Genomic DNA, 13,816 nt, shown 5'->3' with positions numbered 1-13,816 from the left:
TCAATTCTATGGTCAGTACCTTTGGGACATGTAGTAGTTGGTCACCTATTGCTAAATGTGGAAACACCAACTCAATATGTGTTTTCGTTTACGAATTATTTGGGTTTAAATATTTGATATTTGACCTCGACGGTTAATACTATTGGGACCTGTAGCACTTATTGACCTATTGTTAAATGTGGTAAGAGAACCTCAATATGTGCCTCCGTTTTTGAGTTATTATGGTTTAAATATTCGACCTTTGACCTCGATGTTCAGTAATTTTAGGGCACGCAGCAATTAATGTCCTGTTTCTAAATGTGGAAACACCACGCCAATATGTGGTTTAATTTATAAGTTATTCAGGTTTAAATATTTGACGTTTGACATTGACGGTCACGATTGTGACGTGTGGTACCTATTGTTAAACGTGGAAACAGCACCTCAAAATGTGGCATCGTTTTAGAGTTATCAGGATTTAAATATTTGACCTTTGAATTCTATGTCAGTACCTTTGGTACATGTAGTAGTTGATCACTTATTACTAAATGTGCAAAAACCAACTCGATATGTGTTTTCGTTTACGAATTATTTGAGTTTAAATATTTGAACTTTGACTTCGATGTTCAATACTATTGGAACCTGTAGTACTTGATGACCTATTGTCAAATGTGGAAAGAGAACCTCAATATGTGCCTCCAATTAGAGTTATTCGGGTTTAAATTTTTGACCTTTAACCTCAATTCTCAATATTTTTGGGACATGTAGTACTAAATGATCTATTACTAAATGTGGTAACAGCACTTTAATAGGTTACTCCGTTTACAAAGTACTCGGTTTTAAACGTTTGAACTTTGACTTCGATGGTCAGTACTTTTGGGACATGTAGTACAGGTTGTTCAGTCTACGTTTGGCCAATTTCGACTTACCTAAAAATTTACAAGAATCCATGGCGCCAGATCTGTAAGTGCTCTAAGTGTTTCCCTTGGTTCCTAAGAGTAGCCTTACAGCGTAATTTCCTCGGTAATAGGCTTCTCTGAAGAACTGATAGGGGAATATGGTCCCATTCCTTTTGCACAGCTTTTCGAAGTCCTTCCACAGTTATCACACACCGTTTTTCCAAAGCCCTCTTCAGCAATCCAAAACCACACTAGTCCATAGGACTTGCATCTGGAGATTTAACAGGTACCTCATTGAAAGGTATCACTTATATACCACTTGCCTCCTCCATCTCCCTGTAGAATGCGAGGGGATCATCATGAGGTATGTGATGACGCCTTGCGCATGTGAATGCGCACCAGACTGGCGTCATTTCCGTACCTTGTTGGAATGTCATGCTCGTAGAACAGCAGCATGATCTGCTCCTGAAAATACTGCTAATTTATTTTGCAGTTCTTCGCTACCCTACGAATCTTCAGTTTATCTCGGTAACAGTAACAATAACGACCATGAACCCTTTTGTAAAGAATTCTTTACAGACACGGACCCACCTTCTGAAGTTCTTGGCGCCTTTCTCTCGGTACATGATGGCTCTCGGTTTACTGCAGTGGGAAAGGTAAATCCATGCTTCATCGAGCGTTAAGACGTGCATCCACCTTTGTTTTGCCAGATGCCGTTGGTACAGCATCCGGGCGTTACACTGTCGTTCCTTTCGATGGGCATCCGTGAGAATATGGCCGCGAGCTTTCATGACCTTTTCCAGCTTGAGTTGATGGTGTAACGTCCGTCTCACAATCCCCAAAGACACGTCAAGACGATTAGCCACACAGTTTTGTGTTGGTGGATTATCTTGCATTGCCAGTTTGGGAAGTTTCCTCTGCATGGTGGAGGTGGCTTACACTGACGTTGCAACCATTCTTCTTGCACTGTTTTCTAATGACAGAAACAAAAAAGTGGGCGTCATAAAGAGCCGCAACATAGCCTTCCCAAAACCGGCTTAGTTTGTGCGGCATTATGGTCACAGTGCGGAAACCCACAAACTTGGAAACCAATTTAACATAACACTCACAATAATAGTTCTGTTTTGTGCGCTATTGTCGTCTGCACGGAAAAACAACTCCGTTCCCAGGAAGCCATTGCACAACACTCCAGGACGCCAAGAGCCAGGTCGGGTGAGTTCATTTTGCCCGAGAGGGGTAAGGAACGAAATCGGCCAAACGTAGGCTGAACAACCTCTGGAATTGATGACCTATTACTAAATGTGTAAACACTATTTCAATATATGGTTTCGTTTACGAGTTATTTTGGTTTAAATATTTGACCTTTGACCTCGTCGGTCAGTACTGTTGTGACGTGTAGTACTTCATAACCAATTGCTAAACGTGGAAACGGCACCTCAATATATAGCTGTTTTTGAGTTATTTTGGTTTATATATTTGACCTTTGAACTCGATGGTAAGTACTTTTGGGTCATGTAGTACTTGATAAAATATTGTTAAATGTAGATACTGCAGCTCAATATGTGGCTCCGGTTATGAGTTATTAGGGTTTACATATTTGGACTTTGACTCTCACTATCAGTACTTTTGGACATATAGTATTTGATGACCCATTCTTACATGTGGAAACACTACCTCAATATGTGGCTCAGTTTACGAGTTATTCAGGTCTAAATATTTGATCTTTGACCTCGATTATCAGTACTTTCGCGACATGTAGTAGTTGATAACTTGTTAAATAAATGTGGAAACGCCACCTCTATATGTGGCTTCGTTTACCAGTTATTCAGATTTCAATATATGAATTTGACCTCAATAGTCTGTACTTTTGAGACATGTAGTACTTGATGATCTATTGTTAAATGTGGAAGCTGCAGCTCAATATGTGGCTCCGTATAAAAAATATTCAGTTTTAAATATTTGACATTTGACCTCGATTGCCATTACTTTTGTGCATACCCAGATAGCATGTAAGCTTAAATCAAGGGTCGCTTTCCCTTGATTTTGGCTTAGCAATGTACAGTTGATGCGACAAGCGACAATCAACGTTTATTTTAGCTTGTTTTTAACTTGAAAAGAAGCTTGAATGCGACAAGCGACAATCAACGTTTATTTTAGCTTGTTTTTAACTTGAAAAGAAGCTTGAATTTATCAACTTTCTACTAAGCCTATTTCAAGCTTGATTCAAAACGCTTGACGTTTGTCGATTGTTTAGCAAATAGAGCCATCTGTAGGATTGGTGAGTAGTTTGATTTCTTCCAAAAGGTAAACAAAGGTAAGCTATGTGTATGAAATGTAATAGTAAGCCCTACTTTAGTTTTAGTTACAAAATAAAAAGGTAAATTTTATTTTAGACTGGTGCGCTGAGCGCTTTTAGGATAGTATTACTTCATTACGTTTCAAATATGGATGGAATTTTATGTTTATATCTTTTATGTTTTTTCTTTTTTTTAAGTGTGTTCATCCGTATAATGTATACCATATTTAGCCATTAGATTCTTTAAAGTCAGTGATGGCTCTTGACAATTAGCATCAGCATAGGCGCCCGAAGGGGAGGGCGGTGGGCCCGGGCCCCCTTTGGCTTACGAAAATGTATACATAATATAGGAAACCATGTATATTAAATACCAGGCGTAATATAGCAACCATGGAGATGGGCCCCTCCCTAGGGAAATTTTCCTCGGACACCCCTGAATATCAGTACAAAAATTAGAGGGTTAACTTCAGCAGACGGCTTTATCATATTAAAAATTTATAGGTGGAATACTTGATACTGTTAAGGCATTGTTTTAGCAGACGGCTGTACCATATTTATATCGATTTTATGGTCATTTTTCACTAGATTTGAGATAATACTGTTACATATAGAGAATTTTGGAACTTGGAGGCCAAAATCAGGTAAAACCACCGTGTTTACAGGAGAAATGAGTTGGTGTTACGTAACCGTAATTACTAACATAACTAACCAAACCTAACCTAAATCATCAAAAACAGAAAATATAGGAAGAAAGTACGAATTCAGGTAAAATCACCGTGTAAAAATTATTGCGGATATTTTATGTATTTTTCCTCGTTTATGTGCATGTCCTCCGTCGCTGACACGCCTGCTCTCTACGGACGCATCCCCTCGCTCCGCTCGGGATACCCAGCAACACCCCTGCCCTGACTCGGTTAGATGGCATTCGTGCTTTTTTTGTGGCCACCTAGCACAAGTTGGTTCGTGGTTTATGCACTAGCTTCTCATTTAGTAGATATTCTACAAAAAGGAACCCGGAAATGCAATGTGTGAACATTTGCTAGAACCATCTGCTCGAGTAATGCCCAAGTATCTTAACCCAGCCTAACCCAAACTAACTTAACCTACCTAAACCATAAAAAAAAAGAAAATACAAAATATATACCAAGATAGTACAAATTTTAAGCAAAATATTGCCCCCCCCCCAGTTCAAAAAATATGCCGTTACATAATACTTTACGTAGCATAGCTGAGCGAGCGAAGGGGAATAGATGCCCCGCAGGGCTCGTTTTTTTTTTCCTACTTTTTAAGTTACACGCGTTTGGTATTGCAACCATTGCAGACGGTCATTTTCCAAAGCTTCATATGTACTTACTGCCATCTCATTCCTTGCTTGTATTCGTCTGCCTACCGCCTTGTCAATTAGATCCACCATAACATACTTAATTTTCCATTTCGTAGGATTCTATATAACAGATACGATTTATGAAGTCTAAACACATTAAAATAATTTATTTAATTAGGTAGAGCCATCTGCTAAAGTTAACCCCATATTAATAATGAAGGTAGTTAAATGATAATGTAAGTGTTTTAAACTCAATAAATTGTATGTGCAAATGAGTAGGCTATACATGGGAAAGTAAGTATGTTATGGTGGAGCTATTTGCCAGGGCGGAAGGCGGTTGAATACAAGCAAGGAACGAAATGCCAGTATTTGTATGTTAAGTTTTGGAAAATGACAGTCTACAATGGCTGCAATGCCAATCGTGTGTAACTTAAAAGATAAGGGGAAAAACGAGTCCTACGGGGCTTCTAATCCCCTCCGCTCGCTCAGCTGTGGTTCGTGAAGCGTTTGTAAAGTAGTGCCCCAAATCTAGTGAAAAAATCGACAAAATCGATTTAAATTTGGAGAGCCGTCCGCTAAAGTAATGAAAATTACGTTTTATCTCTACAATCGAGGAGAAAACTGCTTTGAATTAATACATTGCCTAAGCTTTCTTGTTTTAGCTTTCACCGATACACTAAAAATTTTAACCGATGTGGCTTCCCCAAGAATCGGTACGGATGATATTTAAATGCAGCAAGCAAGCCTGGACATTTCACTCATTTTAGAATGCATCATGCTTATCTTTCGTTCCTTATGTTCTTCCATATTTATTCGGAGGTTGGGGGCAAAATTGAAGAATATAAATACTTATGTCCGACTTTATTTAGTAACAATTACTTATTCTAAGGTATACTTCATCAATCTTAGATTAAGTGATATCACTCATTTCATCGCTTTACAATAAGTGCAAGGAAAGGTTCGATCGGGTATGGACTTTTGGGTTTAGGGTAAAAGAACGATGAATTTCGAAAAATTAGTTATTAGATATTAATAATAATTCAAAATGGATTATTACGCGAAAATAAGTTGGCATATTAGTTTGAAGTTTGTTAGGTAAGAAGTCGAGGGTGTAAGTTTGAAGAAAACTAGGTTTTTCGTTGCTTACATTTTTATCTTTTTATCCTCTAAAAACAGTAACTTCTGTCTCTTAATTGATTTTAGTGCTTTTGTTTACTTTTTTTTTCTACCAGGTGAATAAAGTCTGGATCTAAAATCTCAGAAAAATATTTGCAATCTGAACGGATGTAATAAAGAAGTAACGCTATTTTTCAGGATTGGCCAAAACCGTGTTTTTTTAAACTTTTTTTCACTTAAACCGGAATGTTTGCTTTACACCAGTTTTTTTTTTTTTTTTTTAATACGTTTACCTTAGATTAAAGTGGAGTAACCGTTGCCCCCTTTTTTTTTTTTTGAGAGTAAAGGTAATTTGAGGCTGATGATTCGATTGAACAAGGTCGCAACCTCGAGAAATGAACGCAACTCGCTCAAACTATAGGTCATAGGTCAACTAGTTCTGCAAATGATTTGCCATTACATCATAAATTATTCAGCAGTCTACTCCTTCAGCATTGGTTAAGCTTGAATTTTCCTTGTCAGAGGCATGATAGTCCACAAGTTGAGTGGGGGTTGGATTCGCGAAAAATACTTTTTTAACTTGTCTCTTTAATTGTGATTTTATTTTATCAAGTTTGGAGTTCCCCCCGAACTGCCTGTAGTGCGCTGCCACACTAGCGGACGGTCAACAAAACTTTTCCACAGAAGCTGATTAAGTGTCTAAATTTATAACATTGGAAAGTAGATCGACGAAACAGAGATTTCTATTAGGTTTGACTGGTTTGTTAATAATAATAATAATAATAAAAAGTTTTATTTAGAAAGATAGTATGAATGGTCCAGAACTATTAGTCACTTCCTGTATTGATTAGCAAATTAAATTAAGCCTATATTTCTGACTGACTAAATTAGATCTTCTGTACTATATAGTCTTTTAAAATTGTCCATTGATTTAATCTGTATAACTATAGAGTGATTCCATTTTGCAGTTCTTTCCCTTTTGGTTCTTAAGTGGCTCCTAAAATATTCACAAGTATGCAAGATCACTGCAACGTATTTCTATCAGTTGACCTCCGTGGATGATGGGTCTGTGGATTTATCGCCTTTGTTATCAAGGGATTCTGGTTTCGAGTTCAAATGAAGAACAATATCTCTCGAGTGCAACTGAGTAGTGGTTCGGATCTCACTTTAAGCTGTAGGTCCCGTTCTTCATAACCCCGCTGTTATGTCCTTAACCATAGAAAGACGAAGGTGGGTCAAATTTGCCCGCACTTTCTTTTTCTCTTTGCCCGAACAAATGAATTTTACAACGTTTGAATTTTTTTGTATTTTCTTCTGTAATCTAAACTTAAATTTAGTTTTATTAGAAAGCACATTATTGTGGTAGTTTTTTTTTTTTTTAGCGCAGGAGACTAAGTACATTTTTTTTTAGCAACTTAGAAATGTTAAGAGGAGTACAGTTTTACTTTGAAAGGATCATGTAAACGTATCTATTCTTTGAATGGATGACTAAATTAACATAATCTACTTTTATACATTGAGCAAACGTAATACTCTCAGGTTTAGTATAGTAAATTGTCTACACAGGCGAATTGTATTTCAAGCTACTTCATGTCTGCTAACCAAATGCGGTAGTAGTCTGTACTGGGACTTGTAATATTTCCTATTAAAATAAAATTTCACAAGTCTTAAAATAGTTTTACAACTCACATTTATTAGTAGCAGTCATTAAATAACTTTAAAATACATTAGTAGGGTTAAAATTGGAATTTACAACCACGAGCAAAATTGACACCCCTTAGTCTTTCACGTGACCAATTATAGTTTAGTCTTCCTAGGGTTAATGTTAAGATACACGGATGACTAATGATAGTGAATGATTATGAAGGAATTAGTGGCATGAGAACGGGAAAACCCTCACGAATATGATATTGTCCATCATAAACTCATAAGGCCGGAGATTGAACCAAAGATCCGTCGCACCAAAAGGCAACGTTCTACCTCTGAGCAATCAACCCTTTCCTTCCGCAGTGCTGATTTATGAAGTCATACTCTAATGACCTGGTCATAATTCTGCAACGTAGTGGTCTTCTACACACGTCTTCCTAATTGTTCCCCACTTTTCCCCCCAAGATTTCTGATTAAATGAACAGCGAAATCATATTTAAATAAAATCTTTGAGTTTTGTCCCACGGTTATGTGGGGCAGCCTAAAGGAGACGGTGATGATGAGAATGAATTAAATAATGGATTGAAGAAAGTGGAGGGGAACGGTAGAATCCTGAGAAAATCTACGCACACGGTGTTTGTCCACCACAAACGTACACCCATGTCCAAAATTATTGTCGCATGTCTATAAATATGTTGTTGTAGGAATAAAATTTGATAACGAATTCGCCCTGTATTTCTTACAATGTTGGTATGTGCGTAATCGGCAAAGACATGTATGTGGCAAATTTCATGTCAAAAGAGCAGTAAATAAGAACAATAAAACGAAAATAAAGCTTTCTTGACCATTTGTTTTACTCATTCTAATTTATGTGCTTATAATTCTTTCCCTATAAAATTTTCCACAAATATACATTTCTCGATTATACACATAGTATCGGTATTAAAAGTATCCTGCAAAATCATTATCAAATTATATTCTTACAAGAAGACAGTTATAGATATGCGACAATCATTTTGAACATGAATGTACATTTAATTGTTTCAATGGTTTGTGAAATAATATATTTTCTAGTTATATTAACACCTTCAAAACAATATTTCCTAAAATTTATTGCAGATATCAGAATGGTATTTGCCAAATGCAATCTACTTTAGCTGACCTTAGTGAAAGAGTATCTTCCGTCGAGAAGAAGGTCGACACACTTCTAAGTAATGGTGTGAGTGTGAAAGCAGAGTCCATAAACGAAGAATCCGAACTTCTTGGCCTTCTGCCTCTGCGAACGTTGAATGATTTTCAAACATTTGAGAGAAAGCTTGAAGAACCTAACTTCGGAAAGAAATATGTAAGTATCCTATCAAACCTGTACAAGTTATGAAACAGGTTTCAAATCTTTGTTATATCTTTTAATTTACGTCTTTTTGGAACATCTCTCTTTTGACTCAATGTTAGCATCAACTCCATTTTTGCCAATTTAGCCATTATCATGTGCATTAGCTATGGACTATAATTTTGGTCAACTTGCCATTCATACTTGCTAATATAGCGGCAATTACATCTTTTGCAGTCAATTTTTTTTTAGAAAATATGAAAAACCTAAAAAAAAGTAGTTTATCTTGGTATTTTTCTAATTCTTTTGTTTACAACAGCACTTACATTGTCACAGTAGATTAGATATCTTTTATCAGTCTCACCTATCCGTCACGGTAAATTGGGATTCCTGGATCTGGTTTCTCCATAGTCAATTTGTTTGATTAGTTTCTAGTGTATTTTTAGTTTGGGTGGAGTTTTTCTTGTTGAGATGCGTGCATGTGCATGTATATATTTTTGTGATAGATCAATAGTGTTATAAAGCCATACCCAGCATTAGAAGTTGAAAATAATTCAAGAGATTTTATTACTTCTAGTCAATGAAGGAACAAAAATTATTGTGAAACTGTTTGATTTGAGGATATCAAAAGATAAATAATATTAGAACATCTTTGTAAACTAGTAGACTTAAAGTACCAAATATTTAGTTCCTTTATTCCTAAATTCTGTTACCTATAATTTAAGGTAAGTTGAGCCATTTTTAGCTAGTTTTTGTGCGTCATTTAGCTATTTTCTGACACTACTTGTTGGCAGCATTGATTAACCCACTGTTACTTGTTACTTTTGGAAGTGTATGTAATTTCCATATACATACACACACAAACACACACACACACACACACATATATATATATATATATATATATATATAGTATTTTTTTCTAATTCAAACGGACAATGGTCCTTTTAAATAACCGCTATTCCGATATAAAGCTGAAAGTTACCAAATAAATCCCAGGCAAACAGATTTTGTTAGTCACGTAGCCCATTTGATACGGCCTTCCGTGAAACTCAGAACCCCACGCTTTTTTTTTTCACACTTCACATTACGGTACCTAAAAATTAATCTAGTTTCATTCATGCTTCGTTTTTTTTTTCCACTGGTTCGTTTATACCTGTAAATTTGATACTGTCTACCACACGAATATAACTTTGTTGGGTTGGCAACACTATTAGTCTGGTAGTATTGCATAGTATGCCAAACTGTCTCCCCTGCCGATATTTTAAAGGTGCAAAATTTCAGAGCTCTTTGTCTAACACTGGAACGCAGATAAAACACTAGAAGAACATAGCTTTCGAAGTTACCATAATTCCAGTATAAAAAGAGAAAAGTTGCAGGCTTTCAAGACGGCGAATAGTCAAACTTTCGTCTTTCTGTCGACTTCATCTTTCAATTTTTCGTGACAACGAAGTTAGCCAAAACACATGTGTTTTTTGTAGTGTTATTTAAGGTGACTTTAAACGTTGACTCAAAACCATATCACCACTAAGGGCACCGGAAGAAAGTCTTGTTACACTTGTATCGAAAAATATAACTTTTCCATTATATAATATACCAAAAGTGTTGTGGAAGATAACTTTCTATAGTACCCTTACATAAAAATCACAAAATAGGGGCCTAGCTTAGGTGACTTGAAAAATAATATAGGAATTAGTTTCAGCTCTAGGTATCCATGTTTACAAACCATACCATAATTCCGTAAAGCTATTTAAGAGGGAAATTTATTTCAAATGACAGTTTTTTTAAAGAATAAAAATCGCTAGTACTTGCTTGAAATTCTATCTTTCTTTTCAGCTGCTGTTCGTAAGATGTACACCGTCGCAACAGAAGAAACGGTGAAGGAAGTATTGGGTGTTTGGCTGCAGCAGGCGGAGCCTAGACTACTGCGTAGGTAAGTATAGTTTTACCTATTTTCCTTACAATCACGAGAGATATCGGAAAGTTCTTACCATCACTAAATAAGCCAGGGATCTGCAACTTAGTCCATGGACGCGTTCTTCTCTACATATACGTTTTGTATTCACTACATTTCTCACATCTATAGGTCACTAGATCAATATCATATGCATAGAATTCTGTGGATTTGGAGGAAAAAGAGATTTCCACCGTTTCAATGCCTCTTACTTTCCCGGACCCCAAGATATGAACATCTTATTATAATAATTGTAATCCTTCCCTTTTTCTTCCTTTTAGGATATGTATCATAAAACGCTTTTGTAATAATTTTAAATGAGAAGTTACTTCCATATTTCAAATCTTAAAAGATTTAGAGATACCGACATTTTATTAGAATAATTGTAATCCCCACCTTTTTTTTCTCCTCTCCACATCGTTTCTTTCCCTTTTTACTAGCATGTCAAAAAAGAAAAAAGAGGGCCGAAACACGTGGCAAAGTATTTTAAATGAGAAATGGAAATACTGAACTTCAAATCTCTCACCTTAAGGAATTAAATACTTTACTATAATAATTATAATCCCCATCCATTTTTCTTTCCACCCCCCTTTCTTACCTCCGAGGCATATTTCAAAAGCGCTTAAATTCTTATCTACTTATTTTAAATAATATGAAAATACAAAATTTCATGTTTCAAACCTTCATAAATTCAGAGATTTTGACATCTTATAATAATTGTAATCCTCACTCCTTTTCTTTTCTTTCTCACCTTTTTTTTCTTTTTTTCCTTTGTACTAAAATATCAAAAACCGCTTAAATATGTCAAATTATTTGAAATGATACATCCGAATATCAAATTTCAAGTCTGTAACCTTAAGGAATTCGGAGATATGGTCATATTTTAAAAATACGTCCCACACCTATTTTCCTCCCCTTCCTGTCGAATTTGCAAAAATCCTTCCTTAGTGGTATCCTACGTAACAAATCCCATGTACTGTCCATATTTAACTTGTCTATCTTAAGCGATTTGGCCTGTGCAAAGATCTGTCGGTCACTAAATCACTTAGGTCTTTGTATTTTATATAGCGAGATGAGTTCATTTTTACGCACTCATGTATTAGTACACAGTGAAATGAGATGAAATGTTTACCTTGTATGTATTTATTATTTTATTATCCTTTATAATTTAGCAACTTGCCTGTTACTTTCCTCGGAGGATGGAAATATTAACTAATATCGAGATTCATTACTGTTTACATTTTTATTTTTTTGTCTTCTGGAAGAAAGTACCTCTGTTAATTTTATTTTTTGATTACTCCTATCTGCTGAATGAAATCTTTTTTTTTCTAAGAATAACTTTTATTCCTTGATTAATTTTGGTGTTGATTACTTTTTTTCTATACTGCGGGAAATTTCATTTTTTTGAAAACTGCGATGTCAGAGTAATAGAGAGATAGGCACTTACTGTTATATTTGCCTTCTAAAAACATTTCCTACCTGCTGCATGAAAAACAGAAAGCAACTAACCTCTTTTTTTCTTGACTAATTTTAGTGTTATTTTACATCTTTTCTATCTACTGAACGAACTCATCTCATGAGAGAAAAACTACAATACCACCCTCTTTCTTGATTGATTAGAGTTAATTACTTCTTTTCTATAGTAAATGAAATCATCTTACATTCTGGAAAACTCTGCAATGCCATTGTAATAGAGAAATATGCAATTGCAGAATCTTCCAGACGATAAGATTATTTCGTTTATTATAGAAACAAGCAATAAAGTACTATAATTAATTAAGATACAGATGGTATTCTAGTTTTTTTTTCCTTCTCAGAAAATACGGTTTCATTCAGGAGATAGAAAAGAAGTAAAATAACATTAAAACTAATAAAGAAACAGTTTTTTTTCCTAGAAGATAAAGACTTCAGCAGTTAGAAAATTTTGTTAAAAGACAAAATAATAGTAAATGCACATTTCTCTCTTACAAAGACATTCCCGAGTTTTCGGGAAGATAAGACTTCATTCAGTATGAAAAAGAAGTAATCAACACTAAAATTGAACAAGAAATAAAGGTTAATGTTTTATCCACAAGATAAAGACTTCATTCAGCAGTGGCAGTAATAAAAAAATAATTTAAAAAGTAAGAGTAGTTTTTTTCCCCCAAAGACAAAAAGATTTCAATAGGATGGAGCATGCCAAAGTATGCGTATGCGTAAACACTCAACAACAAATTACCAGGAAAATAAATAGGGAGACATAGGTCTTAAAATGCATTCAGAATTTGACTGGATTGAAGTAAATGAAGTGATTTGCCTGCTTTGTGCCATGTACACTGAGAAATGTTTCTGCTTTCAAAGATGGGATATAAAGAACTAGGTCGATAGGTCGCAGGAGTATTTATTACTTCTCTATAATGAATTGTGAAACGACGCTAATGATTCCAACACGACGTTCCATGAATATGGGTCAAATAAACTTAGTGTTACATTTACGGTAATGAGTCATCCCTTCTTCATTTGATATGTATGATGAAGGCAATATGCATGTCTTCCTATCAGTGATTCTTGTGTTTTGAAAGAATGAAATGTTGCAAAGATGTATTCCTCCGCTGTAAGGCTCAGGATTAAAATCCGTTTGTTTTACTGTCACAAATAATTCCAGTGAATTGTTGTTCAACACCTCTTTACGTATTAGTCACCAGTAATTTTTTTATTTTTTATTTTTAAAGAGAAATATTTCATTGAACCTCTAAGGTATGTTCTAAACTCGTTGCAAAATGGTACGAAGTTGTCCGTGTACACGGTGCCTACTTTAGTAAATTCTACACGTTTCCTGTGAATTGCGAACTACACTTTCCCACGCGTTCTGTTGTACGTGACGCAGCATAACGCCTTGTAGGTCATCATCTGTCATTTATGTTGCTCCGTGAAGAATACAAGGTATATAGGTTCACACACTTATGACCTATCTTTCCTGTGAATCGTGAGATCAGATTGCATTTCATACAAGGCATGGAGAGAAAATTACAGAAATAAGTAAATATTTGTTCTTCCATCTCTCAGTGATTTCTTATATCAGTGATTACTTCGTTTGTTTTTCGTAACGCCGTGCTTATACAACAGTATCGAGTGAGTCAATATGACATTTTCTGGATTTATCTCAATTGATGCTCTCACAGAACAATGCACATTTTCAGCTAGGAAACAAGAAAAAAAAACTTTACTGAAAATTTACTGGCACTAGAACATTGAAATAGGTAAAGTGAATAAATACCATGCAGTGGTACCA

General features: G+C 35.3%; 1 long non-coding RNA gene across 1 annotated transcript; it reads left to right on the top strand.

Annotated features, from left to right (window-relative positions):
• Positions 1-3,171: 3,171 nt before the first annotated feature.
• Positions 3,172-13,798, top strand: LOC145693518 (uncharacterized). Its single transcript, XR_014132799.1, has 3 exons — positions 3,172-3,192; positions 8,381-8,606; positions 10,428-13,798. It is a non-coding gene; the product is annotated as an uncharacterized LOC145693518 (long non-coding RNA).
• Positions 13,799-13,816: the final 18 nt, after the last annotated feature.

Source organism: Thermobia domestica, chromosome 8, assembly GCF_964235325.1.
Source record: "Thermobia domestica chromosome 8, izTheDome1.hap1.1, whole genome shotgun sequence".
Taxonomy (NCBI): domain Eukaryota; kingdom Metazoa; phylum Arthropoda; class Insecta; order Zygentoma; family Lepismatidae; genus Thermobia; species Thermobia domestica.
This window is presented reverse-complemented; position numbering and strand designations above follow the sequence as displayed.